The sequence below is a fragment of the Arvicola amphibius genome, chromosome 3, assembly GCF_903992535.2.
Source record: "Arvicola amphibius chromosome 3, mArvAmp1.2, whole genome shotgun sequence".
NCBI classification, from domain to species: domain Eukaryota; kingdom Metazoa; phylum Chordata; class Mammalia; order Rodentia; family Cricetidae; genus Arvicola; species Arvicola amphibius.
The window spans coordinates 104424123-104445199 of NC_052049.1; positions in this window are offsets into that span (position 1 = coordinate 104424123).

The following is a 21077-nucleotide window of genomic DNA, read 5'->3' on the forward strand; positions in this document are numbered from 1 at the left end:
CCCCCTTTTCATTTGTGGACTTGAGTAGAAAAAAACGATCCATAAAAATTGGGTAAGAAATATATTGAAGACCCTGATTGCTTGATGGCTTGAAACTAGAAAGGGCTGCCCCTCTCGAAAATACAGGAGCTGGGCATGGTCGGTATCCTTCACTGTTACATACCCCCACCCCTTACATGGGGCTTCGGGTGCAGTAAGCAACCACATGGTGTTTTTAAATGGATTATTATACTAGTGTGCGAGCTGGATGAGTAGTAATAACTAACCTTGTAGATCCATTCATTGTATTTCTAGGCCACTCTTTTCTCTTTAATTTATGCTAGTTCATGATGATACATTTCACTCTGGTGACAGGAGCTATGACTGTGGGTTGTAGGCTTCAGTTGAGTTTTAATGTTTCCAATTGATTCTTTCAAAATTTTGCGCTAGTTATAGTTTGCTGAAAAAAAAAAATAAGAGACTGTTGGGCTTTATTAGAAACACAGAGTCTATGAATCCTAATTTTCCTACTCTTTGTGTGACCTTGGTCAAGTCCACTTAGCTGTAATAGATTGCAGGGGTCCTCATTTTTGAAACCTCCAGAGCTCAGTCTTGATGAAGCAATGCTAAGGACTTGCAGAGAGCCCGAGTTCTTCCCTCACTCCAGGCATGCTCTGAAAATGGCATTTTAAAACGAGTCCAGTTCCGATTGTGTTGCTTCCAGTTAATCATCCCTTTGCACCTGAGCCCTTCCTCTGCCTATTAAGGTGAAAGCCCAGTGAGCGGCTTCTCGTTCCCACCTGGCACATTAGCAGCGACCGCTCCATGTTAATTACCATCACAGGGGATTATTTGGCTTCTCAAGCAATGGTTTTCTGTCCTGACTGCCTTATTGATGCCTCAGCTAAGAGACTTGGCTTGGATAATTACTGAGCTGGAGGTAGGGGAAGATGTGGGGAGTAGAAGGGGAGGGAGGGAGAGGTCAACATTGTACTTTCCAGGGATATAGTGCATATAGAACCTCTGTAAAATTCAAAATAAAAGTAAGAATCACATTGCCTACTTTGTTTTGCAGGCGCTATCCAGATCTCTCAGCTGTGGAACTGTGGCTAAGCAAAGGAAAAGGATGATTCAAAGGCTAACCTGGTCCTAAGTCTCCCCTAGTGTTGTTGTGGTAACCTGCTCGGGTTTAGAATTTAGAGGGATGGCTCATCCACAAATAAGCTGGATAGATTTTAAGTGGAATTAGAGATAAAGCGTAGAAGCCCCAAATAAAAACAAGGGGAAATCATGGTGAAATGAAATTCCTTAAGATAGCACAAAGCAGAGGAAATGCAGCAATTGCCCACAGGTCTTCCTTTCTGTAGTTTGGAACCATTTGGCCAATAGGGATTGACTTGTCAATGTATCTCTGATTCAAAGCACAGAGATTCTGGTATTAAAGGGAAGTCGTCTAGGTGGCACACACCTGTGCACTCTGGAGGAAGAGGCAAGAGGATGACAAACTTGAGGCTACACAATCAGTTCTAGGACAGTCTTGTTTGTATGAGACCATCTTTAAAAAATATTTAAAGGGAGAGCCAGATTTAAATAGTATATATTCTATCTAACGATCTATCTGTCTATCTATCTATCTATCTATCTATCTATCTATCTATCTATCTATCATCTGTCCCTTTGTCTGTCTATCTGTCATCTATCTCTCTATCATCTTTCAATCACCTGTCTATCTATCTATCCATAATATGTCTATCTATCTGTCTGTTTGCCTATCATCTATCTATCTATCTATCTGTCATCTATCTATCTATCTATCTATCTATCTATCCATCTATCATCTGTCCCTTTGTCTGTCTGTCTATCTATCATCTATCTCTCTATCATCTTTCTATCAATCACCTGTCTATCTATCCATCCATAATATGTCTATCTATCTGTCTGTTTGCCTATCATCTATCTATCTATCTGTCATCTATCTATCTATCTATCTATCTATCTATCTATCTATCTATAATCTGTCCCTTTGTCTATCTATCATTTATCTCTCTATCATCTTTCTATCAATCACCTGTCTATCTATCCATCCATAATCTATCTGTCTGTTTGCCTATCATCTATCTATCTATCTATCTATCTATCTATCTATCTATCTATCTATCTATCTATCTGTCTATCTGTCTATCTGTCTATCTGTCTATCTGTCTATCTGTCTATCTGTCTATCTGTCTATCTGTCTATCTGTCTATCTGTCTATCTGTCTATCTATCTATCTATCTATCTATCTATCTATCTATCTATCTATCTGGTTTTGAATTCCGTTTCAGAATCATCTCCCCTCCTACCTGTCACTCTCTCCCCTTTCCCTCCCTCACCCTCATTTACTCCCCTTCTTCCTGTCCCCTTACCCTTTTGTTTTTGAAAGATTATCTTGCTTGAGACCACATTGGCCTTGAATCCTCCTGCCTCAGCCTCCTGAGTACTGAGATTACGCGTTTACACCACCTCCAACTGGCCCGGAACCTATTCTTTATATATGAGCTGTCACTCTTTTCCCTCGTTATAAAACACGGGCCTGGAATTTAGAGCCTCTATGAAGTTACTACAAACTGAGAGTGGGGAACCATACCAAAGAAAACAGAAAATAGGAATGGACACCTCCATACCCACCTTTTGTCTCGCTAGGGTTGTTCTCAGACCTTGCAATATTCTATAGAAGTCGAAATGATTGGCAGCAATAGCTGCTTCCCATTCCTCAGATAGGATTTATAAGCTAAGGAGAATGTTAAAAACAAAGTTCACACAATAAATAAACTATCACTAGAGGTACTTTAAATGGAAGATAAGTCAAATGGGGAAATTCGGTAGATAACTTATCTTTAAGAAAATTCTGTTCTCTCTAGCCTGCTGGTGGTGGTGTTGTTGGCACACACCTTTAGTCCCAGGACTTGGGAGGCAGAGGAAGCCGGCTCTTTGGGAGTTCAAGGTCAGTCTGGTCTACAGACTGAGTTCCAGGACAACCAGGACTACACTGTCTCAACTATCCCCCCCCTTCAAAAAAAGAGAGAAAGAAGTTCTCTTCTTAGAGGTTCAGTTCCCCATGTACAAGGGAGAAATCTTGTTGTTCTATTTATATATTCGAGAGAATCTAAAAATGTTGTGCAAAGGTACGACTACAAAAGTATACACATGTGTAAGTGTGGGGCTTGTATTATTGGACCTGGAAATGGCTGACTCGAGGGCAGTTATGGAATTTGTTGCTAGCTTAAAGTTTAATTAGCACTTTGAGCTGCTTATTATATTGTCAGTCTACATGTCTAGATTGTGTGTGTGTTTATTAGGACTGATATAGCCCTGATGGTGTGTTGCCAGGTTCAGGCCTGCAACTTGTGTACATGTCTTTGTACAAATCTCCTCCATTAGGGCTGCTCATACTCAGACAGCACCCTTTTCCGAATGCCTGGCCCACTTCAGTAGAAGTCAGTGTAAAGAATTCTACCGACACCCAAGACCAAACCAAAACACACATATGGAAGCCAACTGTGGTAGCTCATATTTAGGATCCCAGCACTAGGGGACGTTTCAGGAGGATTGCTACTAGTTCTAGGTTAATTTGGGCTACAAGTGAGACCTTGTTCCAAAGAACCAAAAGAAAAGAAGCATGCAGACAAAGAACCTTTTCTCTGACCATGGGGACCAAATTAAATCTCAGGCGTCAAGGCTGCCTCATGGCAAGGACAGAGACAACCTGACTAATCTCGCATGTTTGGTAAGTGAAAGTGAAGGGAGCTTGCGGAAATCTACTTGGATGGGAAAGCAGGCTGTGACAGCTACCACCCCAACAACCATCAGCGTTAAACTAGGCTGATCTGGCTAGCTAGGGGAGTGTCCCCTTCCTCCTTCATCACCCACCTGGATCCCTCCTGAAACTGAATCAAATAGTCAAGGAGTAGAACCTTCCCAGGTAGAGCCGTCCTGAGGAAGCTGTTCTTTGGCCAAGGACATACGAGTTGCTGCCTCCTCCAGCTAGAACCTCCAAACAGGCAAAGTCTCCCTTCTCCAAGGTAAGAGTAAATGACAGGATGCTTCCCAGAGCGCGGCATTTATCTGTTTGTTCTGGAGAAGGAGCCAGGCCCTTGCACATACCAGACAAATGCTTGTTAGACCACTGAGTTACATCCTCTTCCCTGAGAAGAGTTTACATCTCGCCAGGTGGTGGTGGTGCGTGCCTTTAATCCCAGCGCTTGTAAGGCAGAGGCAGGCGGATCTCTGTGAGTTCAAGGCTAGCCTGGTCTACAAGAGCTAGCTCCAGGACAGGCTCTAAAACTACGGTGAAACCCTGTCTCGAAAAACCAAAAAAGAAAAAAAGAAGTTTAAATCTCAAAGTAGCCTGGTGTGGTGGCTGTTATGCACAGATCACAGAATCCGCCCAAACCAACAAGGAGACCGAGTCCCCTATGTAAAAGTGAAGACAAGATTGCAAACTCAGACTCCCTGTGTGTCCAACATATTGGAAAGATGGGAGAGCCCTAACCTCAGGATTGGGTTTTATAGTAGCAATAGTGGGGGAGGGGGGAGGTAAGGGATTTCTAAGGTTCAGGAGCCCTGATTGGCTGACATTTGTCTAGGGGTGTCCTGGTGAAAAGTGATGGGTGTGTGCTAGCAGGCAATCCCATCTACAACAGTTGGAACGTTAGGAATTTCCTTTGAATGGTCTGTTCCTGGGTGGTACCTGGATAGTCTCAGTTTATAGTCTTTCTTGGAACCAGGTATCGCCTCAGGGTAAACTACTGAGACTCAAGCTCCTATTGAGCTTGTCATGGCTGGATCCTACAGTGGCCCTAATCCCAGCAGCAGCAGGCATAAACAGGGATATCGCTGTGGGTTTGAGGCTAGCCTGGTCTACAAAACGCATTCCAGGATAGCCAGGGCTACATAGTGAGACCTTGCCTCAAAAAAAAAAAAAAAAAAGTATAAAAGGGAATATATCCACTCATAAGAACCCTAAACAGAGCCCCCACCCCTGCCGCATGGGTGGGGTCTCCATTCTTGTGGCTGGCTGGCACGTTCTGCCGTTCTGCCTTTGCCTTCTGTGGACTCCAGCTGTGAGCTGGAGACCTCCAAAGAAGTCCTGGCACACCCTGATCCCCAGTCAGAATAATGTCAGTGGGGACTTTGCGCTTAGAATTGGTGTCTAAGTCTCTGCTTCAGCTTATGATTTGAAACTCGGTTTATCATTCTGATGCCCATACCAACGTCAGCCATAATCTGAATCATGAAGAGTTGAAATCGTGGGGAGGCCAGCAGGTTTGCTGCTGTGCGGCTGGTGTTCAAAGGCCACCCCTGCCATTAGTCAATGTGTAAATCTGGGCGATGTGATTGCCAACACTGCACTCTAGGTTCTCATAGGCAACACCTGGAGAACTGTGAGTGATGAACACAGTCATCTTCACAGAGAGCTTAGAGGAGGGCTGCGCTCGGGAACTGCTTGTGAGAGAGGATGGCAGTTGTTGATAAAGGGCCCTTGAGTGACTACGGGGAGGGAGTGCAAGAGACTGGAGGAGCCTCAGCTTGAAGGTCATTCATGGACTTCGAAGGATGAAAGGGAAAGAAAACACGAAGATGGTTTGAAATCTTCAGTACATACAGGGTTGGGAAGTTGCCTAGAACCCGAAATTAGCCTGAAAATTCACTAGTTGCTGGAAGTGGTGGCACGTACCTTAAACCTAGAGGCGGTCCGGATCTACATGACAAGTTTCAGGCCGGCCAGGGCTATTTAGTGAGTCCGTGTCTTCAAAGTAAAAGTAAACGGCAGAGTAGTCAATGAAGGACCAGGGATGAAAAGCTCACGACTGTCAGGTTCTGGACTTTAGCAGTCTCAAGATCAATAGAAAGAGGCACAGTCCCTTGAGATCCCAGCTTCCCTTCGGGAACAAAAGACACAGCCTATTTGGAACTTTGCTGAATCTCACTTCTCCAGCGTTTCCTGCAGGGGCACAGCTGCAGGAGGATTCATTCCCAAAGCATTCATTCCAAAGCACAGTGATTTAAGAGCAGGCCCATGACCTTTCCAGTGGGGGTGGTGGGTGGAGCTTTTTTTTTTTTTTTTTTTTTTGAGTTAGCAAGTCGTAGTTTCTTCTTGGTTCCACAATGCTGGTGAGACTTGGCTTTATACAATTGCCTGAGAGTACCTGGGATGGCATCCATGGTTTAAGATGCAGGCTCCAGGGCTGGGGAGATGGCCTAGTGTATGAAGTGCTTGCCACATAGCATGAAGACCTGAGTTTGGATTTCCAGCACCCATGTTAAAAGTTGGGTGCACCAGGTGAGTTCGTGTGGAACATTAGTGTTGAAGGGACAGAGACAGATAGAGCATGGGGACTCACTGGCCTGGTAACGTAGCCAAAATGATAGGTTCAGCGAGAGACTTGGTCTCAAAAAATATGGTGAAGAGCAATAGAAGACACCCAAAGTCATCTGTAGTTGGCTTTCTTTTACTCTTTACTCTTTGGGGGCCCACCACCCAGCTCCCAAATAAATATACATGGAGACTTATTATTACTTATAGACATCCAGCCTTAGCTTGGCTTATTTCTTGTCAAATTTTCTTAAATTATCCTGTCTACCTTTTGCCTTTTTCTATTTCTATATGTCTTCTCTTTCCTTCTTATTCTGTGACTGGCTAGATGGCTGGCTCCTTCTTTTCTCAGTCCCCTTTTTGTCTCTTTTTTTTTTTTCCTATTTATTCTCCCTGATTAGCAGCCCCGCCTATCCTTTCTCCTGCTTTGCTGTTGGCTGTTCAACTCTAATTATTTATTAGAACAATCAGGTGTTTTAGACAGGCAAAGTAACACAGGTTCACAAAGTTAAACAACTTTGTGACATAAAAGAATGTAACAACAACAACAAAAAGAATGCAACACATCTTTGCATCATTAAATGTTTGACAGCATAAAAAATGTAACAAATCTTTAAATAATATTCTATAGCAGTCATCCTTTGGTATCCACACACACATGTACAAGATGAATTTGAATACACAACCCCCCCCCACACACACGTGCACACACAGGAAGCAGGCTCTGAAATTTTACTGAGTGGCTGTCACATGAACACTTGATGACATTATTCTCTCAAAGTGCTTTCTTGTATGATAAAAAAAATACCAAGCAGATGCTTCTCCTGTCAATAAATTGTTTTCATGAGTTTTTTTTTTTATTTACCGGTTATACATACATTAATTTTCCAGAAAAATCTTTTTATATATCTATATAATTTACTCTATTTTTAATTTTATGACAGTTATTGTATATTTGATTTCAAATGTCTGTGATCAGGTGCCTACTAATTCATTTATTTTCCTGATATGCTTGTGATGTCAGAATTTTTTTCAAATCATCTCTGCTCATCCTTGTACCTGCTAGGCAAATGCTCTAGCACTAAACTATAACCTTGGTCCCCAACACTCCCTTTTTGCCAAAGAGGTGTTAGGAAATCAAGTGATAAGAATTGTAGGAAACCCTTTGTGTGTGTGTGTGTGTGTGTGTGTGTGTGTGTGTGTACAGAATCAAGAAGAAATATAACATGTTTCCCTTCTAAAAACTAATTGTGTGACTATGTAGCCCCCGCTGGCCTGAAACTTAATATGTAAACCAAACTAGCCTCCACCTCATAGAGATCCACTTTCTGTGCCTCCCCAGTGCTGGGGTTAGAAGTGAGTGTCACCATGCCCGGTTTTTTTCCATTTTGTACATTTGCTTTAGTACAAATGGAAACACGGCTCCTTTAAACTCTACATAAGAAGAAGGCAGGGTTGTGTTGCCGTGTGCTCCCTAGGGCACTTTGGAAAAGAAGTGAACAGTCACAGTATTGATATTATCCTCTTGCCCATGTTAGATTTCAAGGTACTGATTCCTGAGAGATGATTGGAAGCCTCTCAAGTTGAAATGTGTCACCTAGTCTCAGACAGGGTATCTGCCCAGCCTCCTCCTCTACCCTCTGGTTCTCTTAGACTATGGGAAAAGGACTTCTGAGATTCAAGAATAAACTATTTGGTCAGGGTGCAGATTAATTTCTAAGCAAAAATGGAACACCTTTCCCTCTGAACCCTCTGGACAGGGCCCCAGCCCCATGCTCATGGCTTTCTCCTCTGGACACGCCTTGAATTCTGTTTTTCAGCTGCTGCCCCTGCATTCTGGAAGGCAGATGACCTCAGCCTGGCACACACAGCAGCCTGTCTCTTGCTTGGCCAGGCTCTTCCTTCCTCCAGGCGGGGTCAGGCCGCAGATGTGTGCTAATGAGAGCTTTTCTTTGTTTACAGGGTTTGGGATGCTCTGACAGACAATTACATCCCTTCACTCTCAGAAGACTGGAGGGACCCAAACATTGAGGCTCTGAATGGCAACAGCTCTGACACGGAGGTACCTCTCTGGGGCCCACTATTTAGTCAGGATTGGGAGGATATGGAATCCAGATAGAAAACTGCCCAACAACTCAAGAGCCTTCTAAAGCACTAGTTCAGAGTCACTGTTGGGAATACAGCATCGCCAGACTCAATGTCTCTCGACAGCTGTTAAGAAAGATAAAACATAAGGTAGAAAGGAGACCCGGTGTGTCTGAGGTCATTGGGATGGCCATGCATAAAAAGAGTAAGAATGGTGTCTTCGTTAGGGTTCCTGCTGCTGTGAAGAGACACCGTGACCACAACTCTTAGAAAGGAAAACATTTAATACAGTTTAGAGGTTTAGTGTCCATTACCATTGAGGCAGGAAAGCATGGCAGCCAGCAGGCAGATGTTGTGGAGAAGAAGCTGAGAAATCTACGTCTTTTCTTGTTGTTTGTTTGTTTGCTTTTGTTTTTCAAGACAGGGTTTCTCTGTAGCTTTGGAGCCTGTCCTGGAACTCGCTCTGTAGACCAGGCTGACCTCCAACTCACAGACCTATGCCTGCCCTCTGCCTCCTAAGTGCTGGGATTAAAGGCTTGCACCACAACCACCCTGCAGAAATCTACATCTTGATCTCCAGATGGCAGCAAAAGAACTAAAACATTTCCTCTGATGAGGCCACACCTACTTCAGCAAGCCCACACCTCCTAATAGTGCCACTCCCTGTGAACCTTGGAGGCCATTTTTATTCAGACCTTCACAACTGGCTACCCACTTCCCCAGGCATTCTGATGGCATACCTGTAATCCCAGCCCTCCGGGGGCTGAGGAAGGAGAACTGCCACCAGTTTGAGCAAGGCTACACTAGAGAGTGAGACCCTAGTCCCCACAGATATACAAACAAAAACATTTTTAAGAATTAGGGTTTAATCCCATCAGAAACATTGTTTGAGCTAGCGCTGGTGGACCGTACAGCCTGCTGGTTAGAGCCAGGTCCCAGATGAGCCGACTGCACAATGGATAAGAAACTATTGTGTTTGTTCCTTTTCAAGTGCAGAGGATGACTTAGGGCTTCAGTGGAGCTGGAGAGATGGCTCAGTAGTTAAGAGCACATGCTGATCTTGCAGAGGACCTGAGGTCAGTTCCTAGCGCCCAAGTCAGATGGCTTAACAATTGCCTGTAACTGCAGCTCCAAGGGATCTGATACCCTCCTCAGCCTCTGTAGGCATCCTCATACAAATGGCATTAATTCACACACACACACACACACACACACACACACACACACACACGCGCTTAAAAAAGAACTTTTTAAAAAAGAAAAAAAGAAAGAAAGAAAGAAAGAAACTGGGGTCTTCTTTTGGGTTGATTGTATAGTCTCTCAGAAAATCCAGAGTGCTCCTGGTGATTGACTGTATATATATAATATATATACTGATTGTACACATATATACTATATATGTAGTGGTATTTTAGTCAGCAGAGCATCTCTGACTGATTTATAAGCAGTAGACATTAGGTGGTGCACACCTTTAATCCCAGCAGTCAGGCGACAGAGGCAGGCAGATTTCTCTGAGTTCAAGGCCAGTCTGATTTATAAAGTGAGTTCCTGGTCAGCAAAGGCTACACGGAGAAACCCTGTCTCAGGGGGGAAAAAGGGGACATTTATTTCTCATACTTCTAGAGACTGGAAGTTTAAAATCAAGTTGCCAGCAGATTCAGTCTGTGGGGAAGGCCAATTCCTGTTCATGGGTGGCACTTTCTTGTGAGGTCCACATGTCGTAGAAGAGACAAATGAGGTTCCTTGAACTTATTTTATAAGGGATTAATACCATTCATGAGGGTTCAAAACTACAGAGAAACCCTGTCTCAAAAAAAAAAAAAAAAAAGACAGTTTCTACCTTGTTTGGCTTTCTAGTTTCAGCCATGGAAAAAATTTTGATAATTTTCTGTTCAGAAAATGCTGGCACAACCCTGGGTGGTGGAAACTCAGCAAATGGTGAATTTCAGGCATCTGATATAGTGGTGTATCACATTTTCCTGGGAGCTCAAGAATTGGTCCCAAGTAAAAGAGCAGGAAGCAGATTTCCCTGACTGGGCACTCTATCTGCAAACTACTGCTCAAAATGCAACAGCGAAGAGATCAGCATTTGTTGAATGCTTCATATCCTTCTTAAGTTTTCTAGTCATGAGCAATACTGAATACTCGGGACCTCAAGGCTTCATTGGCAGGCAAGACAATGACTTCGAGGCAATGTTTTTACTGCAAGAACATTCACACTGACACTGGAGCCTGGGTCTCAGGTCCTCTCTATACTCCTGCTGTGCATTTTCTCTTACAGCACACATCTGTACAATACCTCGTAGTCACCCAAAATAAAAGACGGTCGAAATAATGCAATGAGTCTAGCTACAGAAATCAAATTAGGTCGTCATGATCCAAGAGGCAGATTTTGCTGGGTTATTTAAGTCTGGCACAGGACAGGTGATAAAAGTGGGTGGAAGAAGTCTGCTTTATCTCATCCTCCATTACCAGCAGGCTTTATTACAGAAGAAGGACTTTAACTGACCCCAGTTTAAATGACTTAACAGGTTGACCAGTACTCCAAATTCCTTCTGTTAGCCTGACCAACCAAATACTTGTAGTATATGTACACAGCTGGGCAGTCTAGATTTCGTGAGCCTTTGTAATCGTCTATTTGTGGATATTGCCAAGAATCAGTTGTTTGTTCCCCTACCTGTTTATGCTTGTCTTTGTGACTAAAATAAGTAATTGAATTAAATATCATAGACACTGTTAAATCCTGACTGCAATGAGAATGATTTGGGCTTTGTTAAAATCAAAGTGACACATTTATACAGTTATAAAAAAATCAACCACCCAGTAGTGATGGCACACACATTTAATTCTAGCACTCGGGAGGTAGAGCCAGGAGGATCTCTGTGAGTCTGAAGCCAGCCTGGTCTATAGAGCTAGTTCCAGGACAGCCAAGGCTACACAGAGAAACCCTGTCTTGAAAAGCCATTAAAAAATTTATAAACAAAGCTGCTTTGGACATTTTTATATACATCACTGTAGGATTATGTGCTTCCATTTCTAGTTAGGAAAGCCTGAGGGTCTGGAAGGCTGAGCCATTTAGCAGATCTATTATTGAACTTTTAAGGGATTGGCCAACTTGGTTTGCCAGGTTATGAACTATTGTGAACAAATTTTGTGTAAAGGTCTGTCCTGTCCCTTTAAGAGACAAGTCACACCCACTCCATCCCCTGTCCAGCCCAGGCAAGCTGATCTTCAGCTTCCAGCCTGAGTCCCTTCTTTTCTGTCTCTCTCCCAAAGAAGCAGCTTCTGTCTCATTCCCTTCTCCCCACTTCTTCCCTTCCTCCCCCTCTCTGCCTCTCTTTGCTCCTCTCTCTTCTCCCCTTCCCCCTTTTATCCCTTCCCTTCCATAACCCACTAAATAAGTACCCACTTTCTCTGCATGGTGTGCCTATCCATCTTGGTCTCTCACCCACCATGTGGCTCCCTGCCTGGGACCCGGCTGCCTTCATGGCCTGCCATGATCTTGGGACTGCTGCCTACTGCTGCCACTCAGGGACCTGCAGCATTTTACTTAAACAAACCATTACATTGGTACCATCAGACTCGGTAGGCCCTGGTGCCGCTTAGGGACCTGCTGCATGGTCTCATGGTCCACTGCCCACCACTTGGGACTTGCAGCATTTCTGCCTCTGTGCCCCTGGGGGCAGGGAGGGAGGGAGGGAGGGAGGGAGGGAGGGAGGGAAGAGGGACAGTAGTTACCTCTTCAAAGAGAGAGCGAGAGCATGCAGGCTGGAAGAGGCAGGAGATCCACTTGCCTGGGTGCAGAATGGGGGGGATGTGGGGGTTGGGAGTGGACAGGGATTGTCCATTAAAGGGACAGGGTACCCAGGTCATAGGCCAGGCCATTAGATCATAATATTAATCTTTTGTATGGCTCTTTTGCTTGCATGTTTGTCTGTACTATACTTGTGTGCCTGGTGCCTGCAGAGGTCAAACGAGGATATCAGGTCCCCTGGAACTGGAGTTACAGATGACTGTAAGATGCCGTGTGAGTGCTTGGAATTGAACCTGGGTCCTCTGGAAGAGCAGCTAGTACTTTTAAACACTGAGCCAGCTCCCCAGACTTCTTAATTTCTTTTTCCATTTTTCCTTGCCATTCCATTTTGTTCCTTGTAATGGACCTGTATCTATACCTCTCCACTTTGTTCAGTTTTGTTTCCTTGAGACAGGGTCTCACTACGCACCCTGGCTATCCTGGAACTCACTATGTAGACTACACTGGCCTTTAATTCACAGAGATCCACCTTCCTGCCTGTGCCTCCCAGGATTAAAGATGAGCACCACAGGCTTTTGTTTTGTTTTATTCAAGAAGGGAGTAGGGGAAGCTCACTAACTTGTCAAGCAGTCTTCAGCCTTTAAACTCTCCTGCTCAGCCTCTAAGGTCTCTGGGATTACAGGCCTGTGTTATCATGCTCTTGGTATTTTTATAGAGTGTTGTCTCCAGGGCACATTGTGCACTGTACATTTCAGTTATCATATTCTATTTAGAAGAAATATTTTTGCCTCTTTAGATAAAAGAAATTAAACTTGAAAGTTTGTCTATTCCCTCCATTCTTGTGCTATTGTCCTGTGCTTTATTTTGACTTATAGTTACACTCCACAATACAAAATGATTTTTCTGACAGAAGAAGAACAAGATAGTTTAAAATTTTTCCTTCAGCTGATCATTCTATCACTGCAATCCCAGCACTCAGGAGAAAAAGGCAAGAGAAGGCTATGAGTTTCAAGGCCAGCCTGGCTAGCATAGTGAGGTCCAGGATTTTTGAGTTTTGAGACCTTATCTCAAAACAGCAACATAACCAACCAATCAAATAAAACTCAAAAGCAAACAAATAAAATTCTTGCGACTTTTATTGCTACTTGCAACTTATGGTTTTCTTATACTTTATAGTGGATCCTAGTTTTCTTCATTTCTTTCCAGTACAAAGCCTTGCACTGCCTGCATCCAGTGCCTGGAAACAATTGCCTCAGATTTTTGTCCGGATGTGTAGTTGCTCTGGCCCGAGGGGTGGATCCAATGCTGCTTGCACTGAAATCCTAGAAGAGGCCTGATCTTCTGTCTTTGTTTTTCTGGATGCATGTATAGTATTTATTTATCTATCACAGAAGAGAAAAATGCTTGGGCCAGACTCTTTTGGAGCCCAGTCTAGTTTTGAACTCCTGACCTGCCAGCCTCCAAAATGCTGAGTTAGAGGCATGAGCCACCACCCTGGGTCATTTTCTGGGATCCTTGTATAGAAGCATTGTATTTCTCATGGTAACCCTTGTAACTCTACACTCCAACTTTCTATCTATATATTTTACCCATCAAAGAATTTTTCTCAATGTATAACCTCATTAGAAAAATCTGAATTTTATTATTGTCTTAGTTATGGTTCTATTGCAGTGAAAAAACACAATGACTAAAGTATCTTATAGAAGAAGGCATTTAGTTGTGGGCTGCTTACAATTTCAGAGTATTAAACCTGGTGGTGTTGGCACACACCTTTAATCCCAGCACTTGGGAGGCAGAGGCAGGTGGATCTCTGAGAGTTCAAGGCCAACCTGGCCTACAGAGCTACTTCAGGGACAGCTAGGGCTATTACACAGAGAAAACAAAATCAAATCTGTGAAAAACAGTTTCAGAGTGTTAGTCTGTGATCATCATGGTGGGACCACAGTAACATGCAGGCAGGCACGGGAGCAACATATAAAATGCTACATCTTGATCCGAAAGGCAGCAGGTAGAGAGAGTGAGACTGGTCTTGACATGGACTTTTGAAACATTTAAAGTCCACCCCACGGCGCACCTTCTCCAATAACTCCTTCCTTAACAGTCCACCACCTGAGAACCAAGCATTCAAATATGAGCCTACGGGGGCCATTCTTATTCAAACCACCACAATTATCATACTTTTAATATCCTGGAGCTCCTAGGTTCCTGATGAGATCTTATAAACAATCACGTTGCTTTCTGCTCTCTGGCTAAGGGCATTCTCCATAACTTCTTGGTAGGGATATCTTCTTTTCTATGTGGTTGTCTTGTTTCTGTTACTGTGGTTAAAATACCCGTACAAAAGCAACTTGAGAGAAAGGGATCATTTAGGTTTAGAGTCTCAGAGGAGGTACAGCAGTCCATCATGTTGGGGAGGGCGTGGCAGCAGGAGCAGGAGGCAGGCCCATTACATTGCATTGGCAGACTGACCAGAAGAGGAGGGCACGAGAGAGAGGGGGGGGGGTAGAGGGAAGGAGAGAGAGAGAAAGAGAGAGGGGAGGGGGAGGGAGGGAGAGAGGAATGGAGGGAGGAAGGGAGAGAAAGAGGGAGGGAGGGAGGGAGGGAGGGAGGGAGGGAGGGAGGGAGGGAGGGAGGAAGGGTGTGGCTCTCCAGTCTCTGGGCCAGCAGCTGCTTCCCAGCAAGCACCGGTTTCATTGCTGTCTTCCTTTAACTCATTTTGCTCCTGTGGAATAGTCTTATTTTAAATCCATTTAGTCTGGTTTTATTAGAACCTGGGGAGGAAGCAGAGGTAACTGTGCGTGCAATGTTCTGTGTGCCTTCCTTGTACTGCAAATAAATGGAAATAGGAGGTGATTTAAATAATTGTAGCATGAGAGAACTTCAAGAAAGACTATGTGGAGCTCCACTTAGAGGTCCATTGTAGCTTAGCTGTACACAGACGATGCTTGGTGAATAACTGTGCACTTAGATTTTAGGTCAAAATCATATCCTTGAACTGTACATGTAGATGCTATTATTTAACAATTATCTACTCTGATTGGGTTTTTAAATGAATCACTCTCTCTATTCTGTTCCTGCCTACGACATAAAAAGATCATCTTTTGACCCCTGTAACCTTCACTTCATAGTAGATACTGATTGATGCTAAGACAAGAGGAGACAGACATCCAGGACAGGAAGATCCATCTTTCTAATTAATCTCCAGGCAACGAGGAGACTATGTTATGTGGAGGCGGTCCTGGGTCTGGGCCCTGACTGCTCTACCCTGTCCTCTCTTTGTCATTTGTTCACTAATTCTTTCAATAAGTGTTTGTTGACCAAATACCATGGAGCATCTTGCTGTGTGAATACAGAGCCCTTGACTTAGCCCACACAGATGGTTCCTGGTTGTTCACAAGCACAAAGGGGACATAGTGCCCTTCCTTGGGCTGAGCACATACTGTTGGGTTCCTTTTATTCTTCCTACTTTTTTGACTGGAGGTAAACAAAAAAAATGTATCTTTGTTTTCTTCATGTTATTGCAGCAGCCACACACATTTGAATCAGTGGAGGAAGGGGTGGGAAATATGTAAAGGGGCTACATATGAGGTAGAAATTCTCTTTTTCTAGCAACAGGATAAGCTGGGATGCTTTAGCAAAAGGCCCTGGCTGATAATTGCTGTTGGATACAAGGACTCAGCAGACTCTTAAGCCTTCCGTGGACTGCTACACAGCAAGTGTTAGAGCAAGTGCATGAGTTTCCAACTTTATATTTCATGGTGGCACTCCTGATGCACACCTTTTCCTCAAAGCAAGATGATAAAAAAGCTTGCTATGGTCAGCTCCCATTCTGGATCTATGTCTCCGTAATTCTAGGAAGAAAGACATTGGGTGGACACTTTTTTCTTTACAAGATCCTCATTCGCTTTGACAGCATGGAAACGGCTGTCAGGTTTGGTCCACAAATAAATGGATACCATATGACAGGCTTGTGGATCATTTGGGGGAGGTACCTTTCTCATGCCACACAAGTAGCCAAGGAAGTGACTTTCATGTCCGTGTCACATAATCGTGGGAGTATCCGTACACCGTAGTATCCAGTGCTGTTGTTTTCCAGAACCCTTCCTCTCTCATTTTGTTAACCTTTTGCTCAAAATACTACCTTGGTTGGGGGGTGGGGAGTGGAGTCTGTAAACAGCCAGCATGAAAAGGTTTGTCCAGAAGTGACAGAAACTGTCAGAGCAAAGCAGAGTGTAGGGTGAGGGTGGGGGTAGGAAGGGGGCGCGCAGAAACTTGATGGAACCAGGTCTAGGCGAGGCAGGGTGGAGAGTTAGAACACAAACCAGACAGAAGACAAAGGCCTGAAACTGGGTGGATGTGCTGAAGCCTGTGACTGAACAAAGGTAGCAGGAGGCAGGAGGAGCGGGGCTCTCTTGGGGTGCATTGTGTGTGCTGAGCCTTTTGGTTTATCCCCCCCCCACATGCCTGATTTCTGAGAAACAAGAAAACAAGGAACGCTTATAGTACGCATAACAGTGACATTGCTCATGATGGCTTTTCTAAGGCTGTCATTGGCTTTCAGATCTTTGTCTTATCCTAATAATTTATTCCCAGATCTGAGAGGGCAACAGGAAAGAACACTCCAGGAGTGCCTCACTCGGGCCACAGCTGGGGCTCATTAACTGCAGCCTAGCCTTTAGACGTCCTTCCCAACAAGCCCTGCCCACCACATGTGGGAGAAACTTGGGGTGGAAGAGGATCTAGTTCAAAGGTGCAGTACTGAGTTAGCGAAGAAAATGCATTGATGCTCAACCACATTTCAAAAAGGGTAAGCACCCATTTGCCTTGTGTCTTGTTTTGGTCTCCTGGGGCTCAGGCCTGGGACACCCTGGGTAGAAATGGTCTGAGGATGACCTTGAACTCCTGATCTTCTGCCCCCCACCCACAGGAATTAGAGGCAGGCTTGACCACACTTGGTCTTTTCCTATTTCTTCAGGATGAATCCAGGCCTTTGTCTCTGAGCTCTATCTGTAATCTTTTTTTTTTTTTTTTGATAAAGTATTGGACTATGTAGCTCATACTACCCTCTCTTCGCCTCTTGATTGCTGGGATTGTTAATCCCACTGGCAAGAATAAAACCACTACCACAATTTGAGATAAATTTAAAGCAAGTTTAAGGGCAGGCCAGCACTGCCTCCTAAGTCAGGTTAAGAGAGCAACCTGAATCCATTGTTGGGACCCCTATTAACTAAAATTGAGGAAGTGGTTGCAAAGCAGGTTTACAGAAGAGAGACAATGGGGCAGTAAGAAAATACAGAAAAAAAAAACCCTCCAAAACATCAAGTGATCAGGGAGGGTGAAGATATTCTCGGCTAATCAAGGGCTGGGCAGTGGTGGTGCACACCTTTAATGCCAGCACTAGGGAAGGAGAGGCAGGCAGATCTCTTGAGTTCAATGCCAGCCTGGTCTACAAAGTTCTAGGACAGGCTCCAAAGCTACCCAGAGAAACTGTGTCTCAAAAAACAAAACAAAAACAAAAACCAAAAAACAAACTAAAGACAGAAAGGTCATGCATGGATTGGGGAAGGTCAGGTTCCAGGAAACTTGGCTCTTAGAGTACGCAGAAACTTCTTTTTAACAATACAACAGAAGGGCTTCTGCCTTCAAAGTGGAGTCAGGCAGGTTGCTGGGGATTACAAGTGTACACCACCATACATAGCTTCACACTGCATTTCCATAGCCTTCATTTCAACCCCTCATATCTGATTTGAGTTATAGACTAAGGCTCCTGTCAGAGACTTATAAGTACAGGGGCTGAAGAGATGGCTCAGTGGTTAAGAGCACCAGCTGCTCTTCCAGAGGACCTGAGTTCAATTCCCAGCAATCACATGGTGGCTCATAACCATCTATAAGTGGGATCTGATGCCATCTTCTGGCATGCAGGTATTCATGCAGACAGAGGACTCATAAATAAATAATACAAACAAACAAACAAAGTAACTCATACAGAAAACAAAATCCTCCCGTTTTCCAATAAGAGCCACATTTCTACCTCAGGACCGTCTGACTCTTGGGAAATTCTGCCATGTAAATGAAGCTGTGAATCAAGTGTGGCCCCAGGAGTTTTGTTCTGCCCGGTGGGGAGCTGTAGAAACAAGCAGTACCGCGGGTGGTAGCCTTGGCAGAGACACAAGCGTATGATGGATTCCACCGCAGAAATAGATACTGCCATCTGCCCAGCAGCTCCTACGGTGATTCACTCTCCTCCCTACCTGCCTTGCCCCTTCCCCAGGTTGAGAACAGATGGCATTCATGATATATTTGCTGAATGTTTTTCTTTATAATGACAACGTCCTGGCTTTAGGCAGAATGGTGAGGATGTGCATGGTTAGGGGGTACCTGCCAGAGTGTAGCTCAAAGAAGGAAGTTTTGAGGCTAGATTACAAGGCAGCTGGGACCTCACCCCGGTGCTGTGCTTCCTGATAGAATAGGAAGAAGTGGGGGGGGGGAGGGGACAGGCCAATCAACGTGTTAGCTCTTAGAACCAAGGAAGAGCAGCTCCTATATGCGAGGTGGCTCTGTGGAGGGATTTCCTGGATCTCTCTTGCCAACACCTGTATGATTTTCAGCTGGATTCTTGGAAGGAGAGATTCTTAGGGTGGGTGACTGAATGTGTGCAGGATGCAAACATAAACTCTGGACCATTAACGGTTCGCAGTATGGCCAGTGAAGCCAGAGTTGTTACAGATATATTGTTGGACTTAGACACCTTCGGGCATCTCAATAGTTGTGAACTTCTAGACTCTTTGGATTATAGAGTTGAAGGGGCACAGGACAAATGAACGAAACAGAATTCCCCTTTCACTGTTTTTCTTAGGCTTTAGTTTGTCCTCTTTGCTCTTTTCTTCCCTTTCGTTCCTTCCTTCCCATCCTCTTCCCCTCTCTGCCTCCTTCTTCCTTCCCTCTATCCCTCCCTTTCTTCCTTTTTTCTGACAAGGTCTCACTCGATGACCCTGGCTAGTCTTGAACTTGCAGTTGTCCTGCCTCTGCCTCTGGAGAGCTGGGTTTACAGGCATGTACCACCTGCACCTGGCTTTTTGTGGTTGTTGCTTTGTTTTGAAGCATTATCTCCTGTAACCCAGGCTGGCCTTGAAGTTGCTAGGCAGGGACAGTAGAGGTCGTCTTAAATTCCTGATCACCCTGGGGCTACCTCCTAAGTGCTGGGATCATTGGCATGTACCATCACAGCCTGGCGTAGTTTGTATTTTAGCTCATGTGATACATCCCGTGTTGAATCATCAGCTATGAAACCTCTTCTGGCTTCTAAAGGCAGGATGGCATTTTCTCATATTCTAAAGACGGTGACTATTTGAACGGAAACAACCTACCCCTTCAAGTGCTAATTAAGATAAATATTTGGACACCCTTCTCCCCCTGCCCAGCTGACACTACTTAAAGAATTAAATTGTTGCATGAGCTGGCTATGATGTCACTCACTGTGAGAAGGTTCCTGCTTCATCCGAGGAGAACCTGCTTGCGAGTTAAAGAGAGCACTGCTGAGCCCCTTGAGTCAGAAAGAGGCTGCCTAGTCCTACCCTGTTTTCTTCTGACCATGCTGGCAATGCCCATTGTGTGACGGAACAAGATGAAACTCAGACTCCTCTCCATATTCCCTCTTTACATGATGGGAGGCTAAAACGGCCCTTCAGTTAGTCTTGGTGCTAATGGTTGGGATGTTTAGACAGTGGGAGGCTAAAAAGGGGCGGAGTAGCTAGTCTACTGCTGATGGTTACATTGTCATTGCCCCTTCTCCTTCAGATCCATACAGCAGGAGGATAAAAGGGGACAGAGTAGCTAGTCTACTGCTGATGGTTACATTGTCATTGCCCTTTCTCCTTCAGATCCATACAGCGGGAGGATAAAAGGGGACAGAGTAGCTAGTCTACTGCTGATGGTAACAATGTTATTGCTTCTTCTCCTTCAGATCCACGAGAAGGAAGAAGAAGAGTTCAACGAGAAGAGCGAAAATGACTCTGGCATCAATGAAGAGCCTCTACTCACAGCTGATCAGGTATGAACGAGAATCCCCGCTCAAGTCCCGGGAGGGAGCCACTGTTCTAATAGGAAAATGTGGAAGATGGCATCCTTGCCTTATCCATCCAAGTCAGAAGAAAGATGCGCGGCGGTCTCGTGCTGCCTTGCTGATGAGTTCGGTAGCTTTGATAAGAGGCATAATTTCTCTTTATGCCTCAGTTGATCTGCTCACACTAGACATGGACACAATTCCTAGGACCTGGGTTGGTTGTAGCAGTTGGTGATGAGAGCCGGGGCCATGTTCAGTTTCCTGGCTTTACTTCCTGAAAAGCCTCTGTAGATTTTTTTTTTCTTTTTATAATGTTATTTTTTATTTGTTTCCTTTTGTTCTTTAATTTTGTTTTTCTCAAGACAGGGTTTCTTTGTGTAGCCCTGGCTGACCCAGAACTTGCTCTGTAGACCAGCCTGGTCTCAAACTCAGAGATCCCCTGTCTCTGCCCCCCAAGTCCTGGGATTAAAAGCATGTGCCACTATGCCCAGCTCTCTGTAGATTCCTTATACTTGGAGATTGGGCACTTAAGGAAGGGGTCTTAAATGCTTAATTTTTGAAGATGTGGTAACAGGTGAGTTTTCTGTGTGGTGGATGTTTTATCACATTTTATAGAACTCTGGAAATATTTAGCCTTCCAAAAGGCATTTAGAGACATTCTGCCTTTGTGGGGAGGGGAAGGCCATGTTTCAGTTTCACTTTAGGGATGGAGTTTATGATGTAGTTTTAGTGATTCCTCACTTCAGAAGTGTTGAGTCTCCTTATTCACCTTCTCAGTCAACAAACATCTGGAAGTGCTTATTTGAGCTAGACACCATGCCAGTTTACAAGCTGCTCTGAAT